Source organism: Lepidochelys kempii, chromosome 7, assembly GCF_965140265.1.
Source record: "Lepidochelys kempii isolate rLepKem1 chromosome 7, rLepKem1.hap2, whole genome shotgun sequence".
Classification (NCBI taxonomy): domain Eukaryota; kingdom Metazoa; phylum Chordata; order Testudines; family Cheloniidae; genus Lepidochelys; species Lepidochelys kempii.
Window position 1 is genome coordinate 58,167,068 of NC_133262.1, and position 16,119 is coordinate 58,183,186.

At 46.0% G+C, this 16,119-nt stretch overlaps 1 protein-coding gene across 1 annotated transcript in view; it reads right to left on the bottom strand.

Moving 5' to 3' along the window:
• LOC140914652 (elongin-B-like) overlaps positions 1-15,516 on the bottom strand; it is a 65,011-nt gene extending 49,495 nt beyond the window's left edge. Inside the window, exon 1 of the mRNA XM_073353029.1 lies at positions 15,457-15,516. The gene's annotated coding sequence lies outside the window, so the exon portion shown is untranslated. The remainder of the gene's footprint in view (positions 1-15,456) is intronic.
• Positions 15,517-16,119: the final 603 nt, after the last annotated feature.

The following is a 16,119-nucleotide window of genomic DNA, read 5'->3' on the forward strand; positions in this document are numbered from 1 at the left end:
CTCCCTTACATACAGTGCTACTCCCCCACCTTTTCTGCCCTGCCTGTCCTTCCTGAACAGTTTATAACCATCCATGACAGTACTCCAGTCATGTGAGTTATCCCACCAAGATAACTCACATGACTTTCATCCCAGCCCCAAGCATATCTATAGCAAGGGGATCATGGGCAATGCAGGCCTTGGCCTCTCTGTTCCATCTGCCAGGGTGGTGAGTTTCTGATGGAAGAGCTGGAACTGAGACTCACCAAACTCATCTCCTATGGGGCCACCAGATGTTCATTAGATGGGAATGCCTTTTAATCCCTGCTGAACTGGTCTGGATTCCAACTGGTGACCTACAAGTGAAAAGCTCACTAGCCCAGCCCAGAGGCAGCCAGTCCCAATAAGAGTTAAGGCTACCTCCTTTGAGAATAAGGCTGCTTTCTGGTAAGGTAAACTTGTTGAATCAAGTTCTGAACTTACCCAGACAGAAGGGCTTCCATTCTCTGCACATGGGAAATATCTGGAGAATATAATAGAGTCATCATCTCGAGCAAGGTAAGCTCCCTACACTCATTGGGATTTGGTCTACTTCAAGAAGATATATGCTGAAGACCCACCAGAGAGAGAGACCAGATGATCTAAGACAGAGGTTCTCAAACTGTGGTCTGTGGACCACTGGTCATCCGTGAGCTCCATTCAGGAGGTCCACAGATAGTTCCCTCTAAGGTACTCACCTAGGCGGCCACACAGGATAGAATGAAGGGCCACCCACCTAATTAGTGGAGCCGCGCAGGTGTGGCTCCACTAATTAGGTGCCTGGACCCTGGAGAAGATGCACATGTAAGGTGAGGTGGTGGCCTTGGGAGAAATAGGGGGGAAGTGGGGTGAGAAGAGGGGGTGGGGGGGAATTTGGGACGTTCAGGGCTGTGACGGTTAGAGAAAGAGGTGACTTTCCCCAGCTCCAGGGCTGTGGCTGCCGGGGAGAGACGGTCCTCCTTCCCAGACCCAACTCGGGGGCTGCCGCAGCGGGGGAGAGAGGGCACATCCATCGCATTAGAAAAGTAAGACTATTGATATTAAAATATGAGTTGTGTGCTTTTATATGTACAACAAAAAACGTTAATTATTATTATTGAAGTTTTTTTTATATATCACTTTTATCCAAAGCGCTTTACATTAGTTAGCTAACGGTACAAACAACATTTGGAAAGACCATTAAGTGGTCCGCCAAGACCCTCAGCAATTTTCAAGTGGTCCGCAAAAAAAAAGGTTTGAGAACCACTGATCTAAGAGGACTCTTCTATCCCCAGGACTGCTATGAAATATTTTCTCACATGTTCGGCAGTGATGTCCCTTCCCCAGAGCTTTCCAGTTCATGTAGTATTGGCCTGATTTTCGGAAGTGTCAAACACCTGCAGTTTCCATGGACTTCAGTAGAAGTTGTTGCTCTGCACCTTTGAAAATCTGGTCCTAGATCTTTATAAACCAACACCCATGTAACTTTTATGACTCTCCCCACCTTTCTATCATAGTTTGTTTTCTAAAGGGGGTGCTTTGAATACCCTAATTCATAAAGACGACAAGGTTGAGATGTGCACTTTGTTATGTTATGTTTTTCTGCTAGACAACACCCACTAGGTCTATGAATCATAACTGTTTCGTTGTGTTCCTAATAGTCAGCAATCATGCAACCCAGTCCCAGTGCAGAGATTATTTGGTAGTTGCCTGGTATGGAACTAAACCTCAGTGTTTTCTGCTGGACTGAAATCGATAAAACTGTACAGGCCACTCTGAACGTTTACAAAAGTTGTCCAGCTGAATGATTTATATAATTAGTCATTTACAGTAGGTATTGTGTTTTTCCCTGGCTATTACAACACAGGATAATTGTTTTAGTAATAACAAGTAACCCACAGGATATATACACATGTGTAGCCCTACACACTTATATGTAAAAAGTAGTGGGTTAAGTCACTTAAGCAGAAGTGTAGAAATAATAATAATATGAATGTATATCTTTTACATATGATTATGAATAAAGATTTACTATCTTGTACTGGGCTAGATGGACCTTTGGTCTAACCCAGTATGTCCGTTCTCATGTTCTTATGTACATTCATAGCCTGTTTCTACTAGGTTCAAGATTAAATGTCTGGCAGCGGACACACATCCTTTGTTACGTGGTAGCAAATGGAATGCAGAACTTTAAAGTTTAATATTTGAAAGTCAGAAATAATCTCTGGCAGCTCGAATTCCAGGTAAACATCTCTGTATCCTTAGAATACACCAGCTTTAGTTCAAGTCTAATTAACTCCCCTGGCCAGAACATGGTGATAAGAAGGCTTCCTGCAAACTAGAGCTGGGTTAATGGTGCCCACAATCATTCATGACCATTTGTGTTGGTTACGCTTTCTAATACAGTAGTTGTAATGACAGTGTAATTACACTGTGTTTATGATTTTTTTACAGCAATTACCATTAATTCATCTTCCTGGAAGGTTAACTAAATGCTTGTGGGTAATTGTAGTGTAATATACTGGGATTTTTTAATTTTGGACTTTGGCGTCCAAATCAGTACACTTTAAAAGGAGACACTGGTTGAAATTCACTGGTCCGTGCCAGATGATCCCGGTGGTCCCTTGTGGTCTTAAAATGTATGGATCTATGAAAATCTCTTGTCTCTAACTGAATCTTTCTTTCTCTTTTAGTAAACACAGAAATAGCTCTATACCTTGCAAGAAATCCCCAGATGTATTTACACTCAAATACTCGGTCGAGTTCAGGTTTCAGTTACATGGAGGAAATCCAATGTAACTCCAATAAGTCAGTGGAACTACTGCAATGTCTTGGCCCTGTAAAGAGAGTATTTGACCTGCAGTAGCAACCATTGCAGAGATCTAGCAAGAATATGTTTAAAATGATCTCGACCATGTATTAGAACAATATGGCTGAGATACTCAGAGCTGCCTAAGGGATTTGGATACTCATTTCCCTTTAAATCTCAGCCTATATCAAATTCCACGTTAGACAGACAGCTAAACTGTTGCAATTATAAAAAAAATAATTCCTCACATAATAGGTAAAAATTACACAATGTTCATGTCACATAAATTCCACCATGACAGACACCAGATATGTCACAACAAGTACACATGTCCTTTGAAGTACAATAATATCACTCCAGACAACATAAATTAATCTTCTGGAGTCTCCTGGTTTATTAAGGTTGCAATTGGCAAATCTACTTCTTCTTTCTCAGGGACACCCTAAGAGGCATAGTCTTACCGAGAAGGTTAAGGGGTGACTTGATTACAGTCTGGGGGAAAATATTTAATAATGGGCTCTTCAATCTAGTAGAGAAAGGTCTAACAAGACCCAATGGCTGGAAGTTGAAGCTAGACAAATTCAGAATAGAAATAAGACCTACGTTTTTAGTGGTGAGTGTAATTAACCATTGGAACAATTTACCATGGGTGCGGTGGATTCTCCATCACTGACAATTTTTAAATCAAGACTGGATGTTTTCCTAAAAGATCTGCTCTAGGAATTATTGTGGGGCAGTTCTCTGGCCTGTGTTAAACAGGAGAGGTCAGATTAGATGTCCGAATTAGCCCTGCAGCCTTGGAATCTATGCATCTAGGAGATGATTGTGTCCTCTATGCATATACCTGCATGGAAAGCTTTGCATTAATGTAGTTGTGTTCCATATCTGGGTGAGTGGCTGCTGCTGGCCAGACAGAGGATCACTAGCAATAGAGCTCACCTATGAGTATTCCCTTGTGCTCTGGAGGGAACCCACCGTGAGCAGAATCAGAAGGTAGGTGCTTTGCCACTATAGTAAATAATAAATAATAATTAATAGTAATAAGCACCGTGTCCAGAAGTAAGGCCCTGATCCTGCACATGCTTAATTCTATGCACTGTGAATAGGTCCATTGACTTCAATGTCTTTGCAGGATCGGGCCCTCACTGTTTCCTGGATTGGGTCCCTAGACGGCAAGCTTGTCTGGCAGAACACTATTCACTTCTACAGTTTTCTATAAATCACAAGCAGAACAGCAACAATAGATAGGTTACTCTTGTTATTACAAATCTAGCCAGGTTTCGAGCCTCTCTCACAATTTGGCCCAATAAATAGTATTTTAGAAATATTTCTGGTTTTTAGTTTCACCGTCTCCCAGGAAGTAAGAAACAAAGTCCATCATTCAGCAAAAAGGTTGAACAGAATCAATCAAGTGTTCCCTAGAAAATAATGATGTGACAAACAAATAACGTAGCTCATCTTCAGCCAAGTGACTGTACTATAGTTTGTATGTTTAAAAGGGTAAACAGTTGCTTTCACTGGAAACAAAATCACAAAGAAATTGGGAGACATTTATAATATTGTCCCTGGATTTTAAGTAAATGGCATGGTTTTGTGCACTGTAGCACAGCTAATCCTCATTCCCTTTAATACAATAAAATGGAATTTGCTTTTTGATTAGTGCTATCTTAAGTAAATATTCATTTTTACAAACACAAGTCATTACAAAAGCAATAGTTGAAAAAAAAGTCACATTTGGTTACATTTTTCTTTAGGATTAGTTAAGTGTAAGACACCGATTTAAGATCCTGTAAAAGACTCTCCTGTATCCAGGAGATTACATGGGGTGCTTATTAGCTTTTTAGACCAGGAAACAAATGAATTGATGCGGTTGCTATGATTCCACCATCAGCTGGGCTGGCTGTGTTTGTGTTGATCTCAATAGTCTCTTATTGCTAATAGGGAATGGAAATTTGCACTGGCCTAGTTACCTCGAAATATCCTTGTGACAAATCCCCATTTAACACTGAGAATAAAAAGGTGAGATGCTGCAAGCCATCTACATCATAGGCTGCAATTCCCACTGTCTCTCGCAGACGAAAGGATGCCAACAATGGAAAAGCTGAAGAACATTTATTTTTGCAGCTAAATAAACACCACAAATATTGCTACCAATACTTTCAATAAATATCAATAAAGCCAAGAAATAATAGCAAATAATAAATAATAATATTGACTCTTCATAGATTTTTTAATCCGTAGATATTATCTTGGTTTTAAAAGTGGATAGCTATTATCTCCATTTTACGGATGGGGAAACTGAGGCACATGAAGGCTAGGTCAAAGCTGCATAATCAAATGCAGGTGTCTGTTTTTCTGTGTTAGTCTCTACAGGGATGCACCTCTGCAGTCAGTTCTGTTTCACTGTTAGGCATCAGGGACCCTTTGGATACCATTCCGGGGTGCATGGTCAGCTAGGGCACTGAGAACCAGCATGACTGGGTTCTGTTCCCAGCTCTGTCACTCTGCCCTCGGCTCAGTCCCTCAGGCCCACACCCTCAGAGGTACTTAGTTGTTGCTCTGTGCAGCATTGCAATGCCTAACCCTCCTGGCCCCTCAGCCCCAAGTGAGGCGCTCCATACAATGCATGGGGAGAGTTAGGCGCCTAAGGAAGGGATCCCCAGAAGCCAGCAAATTGAATGGGGAGCCACTGAAACAAGCCAGGAGTGAAAGGCTGAGCAGAAGCACTTAGACACCTGAGTGGCTGACTTGGTTTGCCTGGCTGATAGGACAGAGGGAGGTAACCTCAGCCGCAACTCCTCTCCCAGAGTTTGGGACCTAAGTGGCTAACCTGCCTTATGCAGTCCATGTCCTAGCAGCTGAAACAGTCTCTCTCGGTCTATCTCCTGCTTGTGTTTGAGACCTTTCATGCTCACTTTACATTTTCCTGTGCCCCCAGCTCTCCTTTTGTGCAAGTGTCATGCAGTTTCCCTGTGCCCCCATTCTTCCTGGTGACTGGCATCTGGCCCTTCTGTTGCAGGATCTGAAGGATACCAGGCCTTAGGCCTGGTCATAGCACACCTACAGGATCTGGCCCCATTGGGGAGTTAGGCATTCCCCTGCCTAGTTTAAAATTCCAGCTTCAGGGCCTCCGAGGCTTGCCCTGGAGCAAGGGCTCTAAGCAGCTCATTAGCGATAGGGTAGTATAGGGTGCTTTGAAAATCCTGACTGGTGGAAGGTTAGTACACATCTACACTGCAATAAAAGACCCACAGCACGGCCGTGGCTGCCCCGGGTCAGCTGATTCAGGCTCACTGGGCTCGGGCTGCTGGACTATGATATTGCAAGGTAGATGTTCAGGCTTGGGCTGGAGCCTGCGGTCTGAGACCACACAAGAGGGGAGAGTCTCAGAGACTTGGACTCCAGCCTAAGCACAAACATCCACACTGCAATTGTTAGCCCTGTGAGGCTGAGTCAACTGAGCCAGGCTCTGAGACGTAGTGCCATGGATTTTCTATTGCAGTGCAGACGTACTCTAAGGTACAGGGTTAGGCATCAGCTGAGTGCTGGCTTTGAAAATATCAGGGGAGCCTACATGGTGGACTTAGGTGCCTAAAGAGGCAGACAGGCACTTAAATACCTTTAAGGCTCTGAGCCTTCAGTCTCTCTGTTTCAGTTTCCCCAGTATAACTGGTACTGAAAAGAGGAGACAATTGAATGCACATTTTGGGTTTTCAAATCACTGACCTGTTTGGAACGAACCTCACTATGCTAGCCCTTGCCTCCTCATGGCACTGCAGTGCAAAAATGCTTCAGCTTCAATAATTCCCAGACACCGACTCTCCCTAGCCACTTTAAAGATGGGACCATCCTTCATTTCTCTGTTGCTTGCTCTGCTCCCTCAAAATAAAACCAGACAAGGGCCATCTCGAAATTAAAAGAAAAAATACCAAACACATTCCCCCTCCCCATATGCACTCTACTGAATAGCTTCAAGCTGGACAAAAAGCTAAGCAACAGCATGACAATGTCTTGTGTATCTTAGCAACTGGAAGCTGTCCTGTTGGCTGAAAACCCATCCCACTTAGAGCAGGGAAAGAAAGAAAGAAAGTTGCAAAAATGTCACTGATCTTTTCCACCCCACACTTCTCATTCATCGAAATTTCAAAAGATTTGCAATTTTCTGGCCAGCTGTATTCCCACCCAACGTACATTCTGATGGACCTTTCCCCTGCCTCTCGTTCCATCTGTGTTTCAGGTATGTGCTGCTCTCAGGGCCAGGTTTCTCACCCATTTCACACCACAGAGCAGGGCACTGAGAACCCAGATCTGAGAGCCCAGATCTTTCAGCCAGCTTAGTTCCTGTGGAGTCAACGGAGGTCTGATACTAGCACTTTCCTTGGCCACATGTTGCCCTTGAGTCTGTGGTACAGATTCCCTTGTGGGGTGGTCTCTCTTCCTGTCCCAGTGAACTAGATTTCCCTCTCCACTGCATGGGCTCCTGATGAGCACATGTGCAGACCCCCCCAGCACTGATGCCAGATTCTCTGACAAGTCAGATAATCTGCTCATGACCTCCACCCCCAACTCCAGCACCTACCACGGCATCAGGACTCAAAGGGGAATGGAGGAGCTGGAAAGAAAAGGACTGAATTATGCCCTTGGGGCCTGAGCCACAGTCCATTGAAGTCGATGCAAAGACTCCCATTGATGTCAATGGGCTTTGGATCAGAGAAGTTCAGAGGCAGAGCTATGCAGGGAATGGGGATGGATGGTCAGTAGGCACAATGCTAGGTCAAGGGGCAATGCCGCATGGGAGCTGGGGCAGGGAAAGAGTGGGGAGCAGGAGCACTTTCTCCATGGCTAACAAGATGCAGCAAGCTGCCCTCCCTGCCTCCTCCTTTCCTTCCTGCCCAGTGCTTGCTAGAACTTTCTCAGCCTAGCCAGCTGCCTAGGACTACAGGCTGAGTAGCTCTTTCAGGAAGATTCCCAGAGTCTCACAGCAAGGCAGAGAAGTCTCAGGGGAAGATTTGTTGCTGCCCAAAGGCCTGGCACCCAAGTGACCTAGGACACACAGTTTGGGGCCTGTGGGTTCATTAATGTTCAGAAGAGAGACCAGGGCCAAACCCAACAGCCCCAATCCAAACTTGGGCACAGTGCAGATCTGGATTCCAATGTTGCAGCTGGGAGCCATGGAAGAATGGTAGTGATCCTTTCAATCCTTCCTGCCCCCAGGATAATCCCATATCCCCCTGGTTGGAATCACCTTGACTGGAGACTGCTGCAGGCTATACATTGGCCCTCAGTAGACTCTCTTCTTTTTAGTAAATTCAGAGTTCACACCCCTGTCGATTCTTCTTATTCCAATTACTTTAGTGCCCAGAGACCCCCCTTAGGAATCAGGCCACCATTATACTAGGTGTTGTACAGAGATAGAATGAAAAGATGGTCCCTCCCCCAAAAGAGTTTAAACATTTTAATCCCATCTGATTTCTGAGTTGGTTTGAGCCAGCCCTCCCTGGGATCTCCCTTCTTTCAAAACCCTGAAGATCCAAGAACCATGGTTCTTCCTCCTCCCTCCACCCCCAATCCATGAGACCAAGTGGGGTTCGTGAATTGGAAGTACAGTGGGTACTAAACTAAGTTTTTTCACAGTCATTCACTATTATCCATCTACACAACGGAGAGGCAGTGTGATCTAGTGGATAGGGTACTGCATGGAACTTGGTGGGAGGAGCACAGGTTGCAGGAGGGAAGGCTTTAGAGAAGGGACCAGAAGGCCAGTCCGTGTGCACATGGCTGGAATGCCAACTGCAGTTGCAGCACCCCTGTAAATAGTTCTCCTCATAAAGCCACAGTTTAGGTTGACAAGCATAGAATCCTTTCACATTTTCCCCCAGCATACAGTACATAAAACACTGCACTGGCAGTCTGGAGACATAGGTTCGATGGCTCTGACTGACTTGCTGTGTGACGTTGAGCAAAACACTTAGTTGTACCTCACTTTTCCTCTCCCTCTTTGCAGATTGTAAACTTGTCTATGCAGATTGTAAACTTGTCTGGGCAGTTGCTATCCCTTCCTCTGTGAGGAAGATGATGGGGGGAAAAAAAAGACATAAAATCTTCAGCATACAGGGCCAGATCCTCAGTTAGCGTCAATCAATATTGCAGCATTGAAGCCAATGGGACTACGCTGATTTACACCAGATGAGGATCTGAGCCATGCTTGTTATTTCTGTGCACAAACAAAAGGGAAGGCTGTAGAGAGCCCAGAGACACACTATGAATGGGAGCCAGCAGGGAGCTATAGAAACGTTAGCCCATGGTTTATATTTAGCTTTATTCTTACCCCTGCAATTTCCCCCTCATTGGCCATTAAAACCTGTCAGAAGCACAGACACAATACAAAAAACAACAACATTGAGTGACTGGAGCCTGCCTGGGAGCTCTGGCAGCGTGGAGGGCAGTGGACTTGTAGATGAATAGAACTGGGAAAGAGAGCATCTCCGCCTGCGAAGGCCTGGGACACTAATGCCTGAATTAGCTGGATATATAAAGTCTGCTGCAGTTTCCACGATATGCATCCTATGAAGTGAGCTGTAGCTCACGAAAGCTCATGCTCTAATAAATTGGTTAGTCTCTAAGGTGCCACAAGTACTCCTTTTCTTTTTGCGAATACAGACTAACACGGCTGTTACTCTGAAACCTGAATTAGCTGGATGTTTTTTCCCATCGAGATCTGAGTGAAAAATACAAGGAAGAAGACATGGCATGTGCCCATCATTCTGGCGCCCTGGTCTCTAGGTGCACCCCAATACCAATATTAAATAATATGGAGGGTAAGAGGGAAGATGTGTTGGGGGAAAGGAGAAAATGAAGACAAAATGAATGTCTATGTGGCTAGAGGGCCAGACCCCCAGCTGGTGTGAATTGGCATAGCATCATTGACTTCAGTAGAGATACACGGAGTTGCTCCAGTTGAAGATCTGACCCAGATGGTTTAAATTAATGGAGATGGGGATCCATCTGGCCATTCATTTGCAGGGGACTGTCCCACCTGCTCCAAATGCAGCCCACACACTCTGGGCTTTAAAGACTAACGGATTTATTTGGGCATAAGCTTTCGTGGGTGAAAAACCCACTTCATCAGATGCATGGAGTGAAAATTACAGATACAGGCATAAATATAGTGGCACATGAAGAGAAGGGAGTTACCTTACAAGTGGAGAACCAGTGTTGACAAGGCCAATTCAGTCAGCGTGGATGTGGTCCACTCCCAATAATTGATGGGGAGATGTCAATACCAAGAGAGGGAAAATTGCTTTTGCAGCGAGCCAGCCACTCCCAGTCCCTATTCAAGCCCAAACTGATGGTGTTACTTTTGCAAATGAATTTTAGTTCTGCTGTTTCTCTTTGAAGTCTGTTTCTGAAGTTTTTTTGTTCAAGTATAGCTACTTTCAAATCTGTTATAGAATGTCCAGGAAGATTGAAGTGTTCTCCTACTGGCTTTTGTATGTTACCGTTCCTGATGTCCGATTTGGTCCATTTATTCTTTTACATAGAGACTGTCTGGTTTGGCCAACGTACATGGCAGAGGGGCACTGCTGGTACACGATGGCATATATCACATTGGTAGATGTGCAGGTGAACGAGCCCCTGATGGTGTGGCTGATGTGATTAGGTCCTATGATGGTGACCCTTGAATAGATATGGGGACAGAGTAGGCAATGGGGTTTGTTACAGGAATTGGTTCCTGGGTTAGTGTTTCTGTGGTGTGGTGTGTAGTTGCTGGTGTGTATTTGCTTCAGGTTGGGGGGGCTGTCTGTAAGCGAGGACTGGCTGGCCTCCCAAGGTCTGTAAGAGTGAGGGATCATTTCCAGGATAGGTTGTAGATCACTGATGAGGTGTTGGAGAGGTTTTAGCTGGGGGCTGTACGTGATGGCCAGTGGTGTTCTGTTACTTTCCTCATTGTGCCTGTCCTATAGTAGGTGACTTCCGGGTACCCGTCTTGTTTTGTCAATCTGTTTCATCACTTCCCCAGGTGGGTATTGTAGTTTTAAGAATGCTTTATAAAGCTCTTGTAGGTGTTTGTCTCTGTCTGAGAGATTGGAGCAAATGTGGTTGTATCTTAGGGCTTGGCTGGAGGCAATTGGTTATGTGATGTGTCCTGGATGAAAGCTGGAGGCATGTAGGTAAGTATTGCGGTCAGTACGTTTCCGTATAGGGTGGTGTTTATGTGACCATCACTTATTTGCAGTGTAGTGTCCAGGAAGTGGCTCTCTTGTGTGGACTGGTCCAGGTTGAGGTTGATGGGGGGGGGGGGGGGGTGGAAATTGTTGAAATCCATGTGGAATTCTTCAAGGGTTTTTTACCCATAAAAGCTTATGCCCAAATAAATCTGTTAGTCTTTAAGGTACTCCTGGACTCCTCATTGTTTTTGTGAATACAGACTAACACAGCTACCCTTCTGGTACCCTGGGCTTACTTCACAAGAGGACTTAGGTGCCTGCCACTTTAGGAACCTAAATCCCAGAATCAGGCCCCACTGGGATTCAGCTGCTGCCAAATCCTGTAGATGCCTGACGTGCCTTAGCTCCATGTTTCTGCCTCTGGGCACATGCACTTCAGCTCCACTCGAGGTGTCCAGACTCCTAAGCCCTGAGCAATTGCTGAACTAGAGGAAGATGGGCGTTCCTCCACCTAGCTCACCTGATCCGGTAAGCATGCTCAGAGCTCACCTCCCGGACTGGGCCTCGTAGACAAACTCAAACGTAACATGGTGGCGGAGATGACTTCTAGCCCTGTATTGAGGGTACTCACATGGGATGTGATGTGACCCATCCTCATTCTCTCCTGTTAGAGCTGTTTCCACTGTGGATACGCAATTTAAAGTGTCATTGGAGCAGAAGCCTGCATCCCAGGTCTCCCACCTCTCAGCAAGTGCTCTAACCACCAGCCACAGAGTCATTCTCACACTTGCTTTCTCGACCGCTCTCTCTGGCCCAGTGATTCTTTTGTTATTGATCCTGTGTGGGATCCGCAGTTGTGGGCTGGGGTTATTAGCAAAGAAATGGGATATGAGGTGGGAGGGGTTCATGCAGGAATCCTAACTAGCCCCCTCCTCCCAGTGGCCAGAGACACTTCTCACCACCCCCACAAAGCATCCGTGTGTGCTCCCCTGACCCCCCAGAACCTGCCAGCCCTAATGATGGAAGAAAGTGAAAATGACCAGGAGTGGCAATGGGTAATCAAGGGGAAAAACCTTTTAGTGACCCTGAACAATGCTGGCTTGACAGTCCTGGAGACAGGATGCTTTTATTTACCTGTCTGTGGTACCCCATTATTACCATATTAGCTCAGCACCTCCCCTCTCTAAGGTAGTTATCTTTCCAACACCATCACCTTCTTCCATCCTTAGGAGTGGCCATGGGGGGTGCTATTATCTCCAATGTACAGATGGGAAACTGAGGCACAGAGGGGGTAGGTGACAACCAAAGAAGCCTAAAGCAGATCAGGGACTTGAACCCCAGTCCTAGGCTAGTTCTCGGGGAACCATCTGATTTTGCAATGAACTTAGTTGGAGTTAGTTCACGTCTTGTAAGCTTTGTGGCAGTAATGAGCCCTCCAGTCCCCCAAGAATGCATTCCTGTGCAAGGCTTGCTGGATATATTTCCAGTGTGATTATTCCTATTCTGTTAACTATTAGGCCTCCTTTACCTAACCGGGAAAGGAATAGCTGACTTTACATGCACTGTCTAGATAAGGGGTAGGCAAACTTTGTGGCCCAAGGGCCACATCGGGGCTGCGAAACGGTATGGAGGGCCAGGTAGGGAAGGCTGTGCCTCCCCAAACAGCTGGCCCCCGCCCACTTCCCACCCCCCTCAGAACCCCTGACCCATCCAACCCCCCTGCTCCTTGTCCCCTGACTACCCCCTCCCGGGACCTCCCGCCCCTGACTACCCCCTCCCGGGACCCCACACCCTATCCAACCCCCCCTGCTCCATGTCCCCTGACTGCGCCAACCCCTATCCACACTCCTGCCCCCCTGACAGACCCCCTGGGACTCCCACGCCTATCCAACCCCCCCTGCTCCCTGTCCCCTGACTGCCATCCTGGACTCCTGTTCCAATCCAACTCCACCTGCTCCCTGTCCCCCCGACACCTCACCCCCTATCCAATCCCTCCCATTCCTTGTCTCCTGACTGCCCCCCCCAAACCTCCTCCCCCTGTCCCCTGACTGCCCCCCCGGGGCCTCCTGCCCCTTATCCAATCCTCCCCCTCCCTCCACCCTCTTACCACGCCACTCAGAGTGGCAGGACAGGCTTATTTGAAAGCCTGGGAGGTGGGCGGGCACAAGCTGTGCTGCCCGCACGGTGGCAATGCTGCGGGGAAGGCGGGACAGCATGGGAGGGGCCGGGGGTAGCCTTCCCAGCTGGGCAGGATGGTCCCACAGGCCGGATGTGGCCCACGGGCCATAGTTTGCCCACCCCAGTCTAGATCCATAGGAACACTACTTAAGAAGTACTGTTGAATAGCAATAACTGTCTGCATCTTTTAATTAAAAATGGTGCAGTTATGTCTGCTTTTACTGGGCCATATTCTGACCTCAGCTCCACCAGTATGAATCTATGCAAGGAAGTTGATGGACTTACACAGGTGTCAATGAGATCAGGCTCTTGCTTAAGTGAAGTAGCACTGTTTCATTTTACTGGCCAAGGGCCAGTGGCGTAAATCAGGGTACCTACACTGATCTCAATCAGCTGAGGTTCTGTCCCCAATTCAGACTCATTGGCTCCAAATCTCAAAGCTCTTTGAAATTCCAACCTGCATGGTAGCTCGGGTGCTGGTCAAATTATGGCTTTTGTTTCACATGGCACGTGCTGGATAATGACACGGACTCCATGATTCTAAAACTAACCTGGCTCTTTATTAAGAGAACTACTTACAAAGGTGCTGCAATTGCAGCTAACATTCCAGCCATGTGCACACAGACTGGCTTTCTGGTGCTTCCTCCAAACTCTGTCCTCTCGCCACCTGTGCTCCTCCTTCCTAGTTCCATGCAGGTTGCTCCAGCTATCGTTACCCATTTTGGATCTGTTAGCTCACTGGGTCATATGGGCCATGATTCCACAAGGTATTTAAGCATGTTCCTAACTCAAAATATGTGAATAGTCCCACTGAGGTCAGTGCTTAAAGTTAGGCACATGTTGAAGTACCTAGTTGAACTGAGACTAAGTGGTAACATTTCATACTTTTTCATAGTGCCAAAAACAATGCTAATTAGATGGTTGCAGCTGAAGTGCCTAGCAAATAGAGATAATGGGATGGATTTCAAAAACAAAATGATTTGGAGAGATTCTTCAAAGGCACAAATGAGAGATTGGTGCCCAACTCCCACTGGCTTTCAGTGAGAAAGAGCCATCTAACTGCCCTCTGGGACTTTGAAATCTCCCCCTTTATGTCTTCATTCTCACCTGCAATTTTGTTCCTGAGCCTCGTGAATATTTTTGTGGTTGAAACATGACGGTGTTTACAACTGTCATTTATATGGTTAGCGCGGACTTTTTCTCTTGGACTGAATATGATGGATGGGCTGGAGTCACCAGTTTTACCCTGGAGAAACTCTACTGAAATCAATACAAATAGATCAGGTAGCACTTGGCATATGAGCGGGTGCACAAGGGGGAATGGATACAAATTTGTCCTGGGACTTCATGGTGTGCGCTGAACCCTCACTGGCCAGGGACTGACTCTAGGAGGAGTTTGAGTGATCTTTTCCTCTGCCAGGACCTGATTTCCCCCGCCCCTCCCCATGTTAATATTTTTAAAAAGTAGATTTTTTTCTAAGCTGTCCTCATTAAACAGTGCTAATATCATTAGTTAACTCAGGTTCCTTGGGAAATGTTCCACTTAAAATGACTCTCCTGAGAAAACACGTCCTCATTAAACAGAGGATGCTATAATTATAATAGCTTGTAATAAAGACTTGCCCACAGCAGTTTTCAGCTAAAAACATTTTGAAACTTTAATGACAGGAATCACTGTACCCATCACTGACATGCAGCCAACTCTGGGGTGACACACTGCAGCTGTTTAACAGCACTCAGCAAAGCTGCACAAGAGTTTAGGGTGGGAACTGAAGAACACTGTATCCTACTGAAAATGCAAGGGGGATTATAGGTAGGCAGAATGTAACCACCCAGGTTGGAATTTGGGCCAAACACTGGGACTAGTAAGTCTACTTTGTGGTGTGTGGGGGAAGCAGGGAACGATATGGAATCTTTAATTGTTACAAATGGGTAAGACCTCCCCAAAAAGAAGGTACCTACAGCTCTTGCATTGATGCAACACTGAGTGGTGGGAAAAGCATCTGCTGCTGAATTCCTGGCCCCACCTGGAACCCTTTCAGAGGTCTCCCATCCCACCACCAGCACAGGCAGATTCTGCTGAGCAGACTAGATTTAAGAGGCTCATAGCACCAGGTAGTACAAGGGTACATATACATGACTTGCAATAGTTTTAATGTCACAGCTGGCCTGACCTCCTTTCCAATGTGCTATAGACCTGAGGTCCTGCTCCCTTGTTGTCATTAAAGACTGGTGTCATTTTTTGCCAGCTGTGTGTCGGGCAATTTGGGCATATTCCAACTCAGCTAATCATGGTGCACTAACCTCACTTCCTCCATGGAGTGTCAGTGGGATTAGATAGTCTTCTTTTTAACCTTCCCTCCTAAACTGCTGGGGAGATGTTAAACAGCTGCTGCTGTCCACCAGGAGCTGTGGGGGACAATTCAGAACAAGTAAATATAGCTGGTTAAACTAGCCTTGTTTTCTGTTAACAAATCCTCTGCAAAGAGCTGAAGCAAGGAGTTCACACTAAGCTCATGTTTCTGACTCATGAGGGCTTGAATGAACTACGGCTGTATTTGTCATCAGGGCCTTTTGTAAAACTATTAATGAACAGAAAAGTTAGCAAAGTTAACCACACAATTTCCCCAAGCAATAACTCCATGAGCTCTACACATCTCTATCCAAGATCTGTAGTATCCGAGTACCTCAAACTTTTACGGAATTTATCCTCCAACACCCAGTGAAGTAGAGCAGTGCTAGGATCTCTGTTTTACAGGTGGAGAACTGAAGCACAGAGAGACTAAGGCACAGATCCTCCAAAGTGTCTTAGGTGCTTAACTTGCATTGAATCCAGTGAAAGTTCAGAATCTAAGTATCTGGGCCTAAATATCTCGTCTGCACTCACACAGGAATCTGGGGCACATCAAGGACCTGAACTTAGGCCTCTACAGCACTAACCCAACCACTGGACCATACTTTCTTCAT